Below are 6,069 nucleotides of genomic sequence, written 5' to 3' on the forward strand. Positions count from 1 at the left end.
GAAATATTTTGTCGATGTGGAAGAGATGAAGCAAAAAATGGCAGAAGTACTAAAAGACATCAAAATTGACAAGTTCAAAAGCTGTTTTGAGCAGTGGAAAATGTCTCAGTAGGTGCATTGCATCAAATGGAAAGCACTTTGGAGGTGACTGAAGTTTAAACATATAAGAATAAATACACAATTTTTATAAATAAATGTTGGTTTGGGGGGGTTCCCCCTTTGTATAATATAAACTCTTTAAAAGGCAGTTCACTGTCTAAAGCAAAAAACAAAGGGGGAACGTTTGTATTTTTTGAAATAATAAAATGTATTTTATTATTTCAAAATGTATTTTTGAATTTACAAAACATGTTGAAGTGAAATACCTGACAATACCACAATGGTCAGAAGTAGAAAAATGGAAGCATGCTTTTGTCATGTTCTTAAACTATATGTAAAGTGATAGGGTATTACCTGAAGTAGATTGCTTTACATGAAAATGTATATTATAAACCTTAAATGAAACAAAAAAATTATAGTAAATGAGGCAACAAAGAGGAAAATACGGTGTCATTAAAATGTTCAATTAATGCAAAAGAAAAAAAACAGAGAAAAGAAAACAAAAAAAAGAAAGATGAGGCAAATGAAAAACAAGTAGCAAAATTAAAGCCTGATTATGTAAGTAGTCATATTATACACAGAAGATCTAAACATTCACATGGATAAAAAAGCAATAACTAACTATAAATGACATACAAGAAACCCACTTTAAACCTAACACAAATGTGTTAGAAGTACTAAATGTGTGAAAACTACAAACGGTTGTAACGCTAATCAAAAGAAAGCTGGAACACAGCTTGAAAGGAATCTTGCTGCCCACAGTTGTGGTAGAGCATTAAAAAAGAATAGTGGCAGAAATTGGAAAATAAAGGATTTCTCAATTCAGGCTTTAAGGCCATCATTCTTCTGATACCTGAGCCTAAGACACTACAAGAAAAGAGAACTATGACTATATATACATATATTCCTCATAAATATAGATACAAAAAATTTTAACATAATTCTAGCCAGTCAAATCTAATACTATAAAAAAGAATAATATATTGTAATCAAAGGGGGCTTGTCCCAAGAATTCAAGGTTGGATCATATTAGTTAATGACATTTACCATATGATTATCTCAAAAGATGGAAAAAAGCATTTCATGATGTGAAGGTTAGTTTTATGCATCAACTTAGCTAGGCTATAACATCCAGTTATTTAATCCAACACCAATCTAGGTGTTACTGTGAAGGTATTTGAAAGCTATGGTCAATATCTACAATTGATGGACTTTATTTTAAATAAAGAGATTGCCCCTGAAGATGTCTATGGACCTCATCCAATCAATTGAACAACCTGCAGAGCAAAAACTGAGGTTTTCCAGATTAAAAATTCTGCCTAAAGACTGCAGCATCAATTCTGACCGGAGACTTGCCCTCCCTATTTTGGACATGCCAGCCACTACAACAGCATAAGAAAATTTCAGACTTCCATCCAAGATGGAGACATAGGTAGACACACTCTGCCTCCTTGCACAACCAAGATAGGGACAACAACAATTTAGAATCAGAATAACAACCAGAACTGATAGAAAATTGAACCGTATGGAAGTTGGACAACCAAGGAGTTAAAATAGACCCGTTCATCCAGACCAGTAGGAGGGACAGAGTTGGGCAGCCGGGCATGGGTCACAGTGCAGAGAGCAGAGAGTGTTGGGACTGGGCGCGTAAGGCATCCAGGGTGCACAAGACCACAGCAGGTGGACCCTGGGCACACAAGCGGTGGCTGGCAAACCCCGGCCGAGGGGTGGCAACTGGCAGACACAGCAAGGTGGTGATTGTGAAGCCAGGCACTGCACACAACCCAGGATCCCAGCTCTGGGAAATAGAGCCTTGGGGCACTGATTGAAAACACCTGTGGGGGTTGAGGCACAGGGAGAAACTCCCAGCCTCACAGGAGAGGTTGCTGGAAAGTCCCATGGGGTTCACAAGCCCACCCACACGGGAATTGGCACCAGAGGGGCCCAGTTTGCTCTGGGGAAGTGGTGGAAGGGACTGAGATCCGACAGAGAGCGGAGCAAACACCATTGTTCCCTCTCAGACCCTGCCCCCACATACAGCGTCACAACCCAGTGACTGGGGTTCCCCACACTAGTGAACACCTAAGACTCCACCCCTCATACATAACAGGCGCAACCAGACCAAAGGGGAAAAAAAAAAAGATGGCTCAAACAGAAGAACAAGTGAAAGCCTCACAATCAGTATTTTTAAGCGACAGATAGCCAATCTACCAGATGCACAGTTCAAAGCACTGGTGATCAGGATGCTCACAGAACTGGTTGATTTTGGTCACAAATTAGATGAAAAAATGAAGGCTACAATAAGTGAAATGAAGAAAAATGCACAGGGAACCAACAGTGGAATGGAATTTCATGGGATGAAATCTGCGTCTAACATCAATGGAGTGGACCAGAAGGAAAAAAAAATACAATCAGAAAAGAATGAAGAAATAAGAATTCAAAAAAATGAGGAGAGGCTTAGGAACCTCCGGGACATCTTTAAACATTCCAACATCCAAATTATGGGGGTATCAGAAGGAGAAGAGGAAGAGCAACAAGTGGAAAACTTATTTGAACAAATAATAAAGGAGAACTTCCCCATTTTGGCAAAGGAAATAGACTTCCAGGAAGTCCAGGAAGCTCTGAGAGTCCCAAAGAAGTTGGAACCAAAAAGGAACACACCAATGCACATCATAATTACATTAGCCAAGGTAAAAATAAAGGAGAGAATCCAAGAAGCAGCAAGAGATAAGGAGACAGTAACCTACAAAGGAGTTCCCATCAGACTGTCAGCTGATTTCTCAAAAGAGACCTTCCAGGCAAGAAGGAGCTGGAAAGAAGTATTCCAAGTCATGAAAGGCAAGGACCTACATCCAAGATTGCTCTATACAGAAAAGCTTTCATTTAGAATGGAAAGGCAGATAAAGGGCTTCTCAGATAAGGTCAAGTTAAAGAAGTTCATCATCACCAAGCCCTTATTTTATGAAATGTTAAAGGGACTTATCTAAGAAAAAAAGATAAAAAATATGTATAGTAAAATGACAGCAAACTCACAATTAGTAACAACCACATCTAAAACAAAAACAAAAAGAAATTAAGCAAACAACCAGAACAGGAACAGAACCACAGAAATGGAGATCACATGAAAGGTTAGCAACAGGGCAGTGGGAGGAGGAGGGAGGGGGAAAAGGTATGGAGAATAAGTAGCATAGATGATAGGTAGAAAATAGACAGGGGGAGGGCAAGAATAGTATGGGAAATGTAGAAGCTAAAGAACTTATGACACATGGACATGAACTAAAGGGGGGGAATGTGGGTGGGAGAGGGTATGCAAAGTGGAGGGGAATGAAGGGGGGGTAATGGGACAACTGTAATAGCATAGTCAATAACATATATTTAAAAAATTGAAAAAATTTTTTTAAAAAGTTCTCATACCTCATAGGAAATGTCCCTTCTCCAAATCTTAGTTTGATTCAGAGAAAAAGGGTTTTTCAAACACAGATCACAGTCCATTGGTGAGTTGTGAAATTGTTAGGTGAATTGTTGACTGGCACTTATTATTATTATTATTATTAGTAGTAGTAGTAGTAGTAGTAGTAGTAGTAGTACTAATAGGAAAGAAAATTGTGGGGCACACTGCACATGTTATGGCTAAGAACTAATTAATCAAACTTGTTTCTGATATTCACATATACACACATACATACACACAGATTTCCACATTGAATAGAGTTTCAAGATATAATATCTTTCACAGTGGTTTTATCAAAAGGGAAAAAAAAGAAAATTCCTTAATGTAAATCTCTTGATAGATGCCATAGATAGATGTTATTTAGTTAGGAAAAAAAGGATAAGTTCAAAGCAAAAGTTAGCAGCTCAAGCCCAGCATGAAATAACTAAAGATGTCTTTTTAGGAAAAAAGTCATCTCTCTGAAAACCAAACTCTGAGCCTCATCCTGCAGGTAGCTGAGTGACAAAGCAAATAGAATGATCAGCCTCATATGGTACATTCTGTTAAACTAGGGATGTTGTCTGGAAAGGAACAGGATCCTGAAAACTAGGATGGGGACATATGGGCAGATCCTGGTGAAGATGGGAATGTTGAACCCTTGAATTCTGTTGAGTCTTCCTTACTCATAGAAACATCCCTTCCACAGTGTCTGAAAAGATTAAATGGCTTTGCCTAAGAGAACTGCAATGGCTTTTCCTGAGGTAACTGTCTTGCAAGACTGCTGATTCTCCTCAGGGCCTATGCCCATATGACTTGTCTTTCTTTTCAGACATACTGCAAGAGTTCAAGGACCAACAGGCCATAAGGAGTAAGATACAAATTAGAACACATTAAGAAGCATACTATACTCTAAGAGAACTACGTGATTTTTCTAACTTTATACATAAAGAAATCTGGGGAGAATGTATGGGAATAGATATTAAGGGTGTGAAAAATGGTGGAAGGAACATAAAATTGGATCCTGTCATATTTACAGATATGAGCACATTAAGCAGGAATTCTGAATTCACTGTATAGCATCAACAGTTAGAAAGGGCTCTAAAATTCTTTGGTTGGTTAGCTGAAACATGGACCAAAGTTTGGCCAACACTAAATGAAAATGAAATGCCAGAATTGCCTTGGTATAGTATAGAGGAAAGTCTGCAAAGGCTGAGGAAGATCAGAATGTTACAGTTAATGTATCACGTAAGACCTGATCGGCCTCCGTGGGAGGGCCCAAGTGACAGGCTTCTCACCACAACCAGGGGAAAGAAATTGTGAGGGGAGCCCCAGCACCATTGTTGGTAGTCACTCTGCTCTCTAAGCCAGAGCAGTGGGCTCTGCTGCCTCTGAGCCAGAAGACTTAATGCAGTGGAGATCATTGGACCCCAAGGTAGCAGGGGTTCGAAGACAAGGTAAGTATGGTCACCATAATGGACAGCAGGGTCAAAGCAGTAATCAGAATAATCTGACTCACAGAGACCAATTCATTGCCTAGTTGATTATCATCCCTAGGGAAAGAAATGGATGGCTCTTTTCTGGCTGGAACCATGGAGGGTACAGAGAGAAAGAAGGTTCCCGCTGTGCCAGAAACCCTTAAGAAAACATGAAGGTATTTCACAGAGCTGAAGATCGAGTGCCTGATTAAGAAGTTTGCCCAAAATATGCTTTGAGAGGCAAGAAGAAAACACATCTATGCAAAGCCAAGCACTATCACTAGGAATATAGGCAGATGTACAGAAGTGAGATTCAAATGACTACGGTCGCAAGAAAAGCTGGCTACTTGTACGTACCTGCAGAACCCAAATCCTCATTCATCAGTCATGTATCAATGATATGAGCCTAGAGGCCCGAAAGGTGCTGCAGCTTCTTCGCCTTCACTAGAACTTCAATGGCTCCTTTGTTAAACTCAACAAGACTTTAATTAACTGCTGTGGATTATGAAACCATGCATTGCATGGGGATACCCACACCTGAAGTCAGCAAATGAATTGATCCACGAGTGTAGTTATGGCAAAATCAACAAAAAGCAAATTGCCCTGACTGGTAATACATTGATTACTTGATCTCTCAGTAAATATGGCATCAGTCTACATGCATAATTTGGTTCATGAGATCTACATAGTTGGAAAACACATTAAAGAAGCAAACAATGACCTGTGGCCCTTTTAATTATCTTCTCCACAAGGTGGAAGGAAGAAAAAGATCATCCATTCTGTGGTAGGAGGAGATGCTGGTAACAGGAAAGATCAGATTAACAGGCTTATTCAAAAGAGGAACTAAGGTGTCTACTGTGGTTACTTTTGTAATCTGGTCAGTCAATGTGCACTGACTTCTTTAAAACTGAAAATATAAAAAAGATACAGATGGACAATATACTAAACTAAGTGAAAGAGTTCTAATTTGAATGAGCATGAGTTGAATCACCAAAACAGAAAGTCATACCCCTTCAGTCAATTCACAGACTTGGAACAAGTTTTTCCAGGGTGATTGTACACTAG

General features: G+C 39.2%; 1 pseudogene; it reads left to right on the forward strand.

Annotated features, from left to right (window-relative positions):
* The first annotated feature begins 5,109 nt into the window (after nucleotides 1-5,109).
* LOC123832593 lies at nucleotides 5,110-5,851 on the forward strand (annotated as a pseudogene).
* Nucleotides 5,852-6,069: the final 218 nt, after the last annotated feature.

Source organism: Phyllostomus hastatus, unplaced genomic scaffold, assembly GCF_019186645.2.
Source record: "Phyllostomus hastatus isolate PE091 unplaced genomic scaffold, TTU_PhHast_1.1 phas_scaffold_193, whole genome shotgun sequence".
NCBI lineage: Eukaryota > Metazoa > Chordata > Mammalia > Chiroptera > Phyllostomidae > Phyllostomus > Phyllostomus hastatus.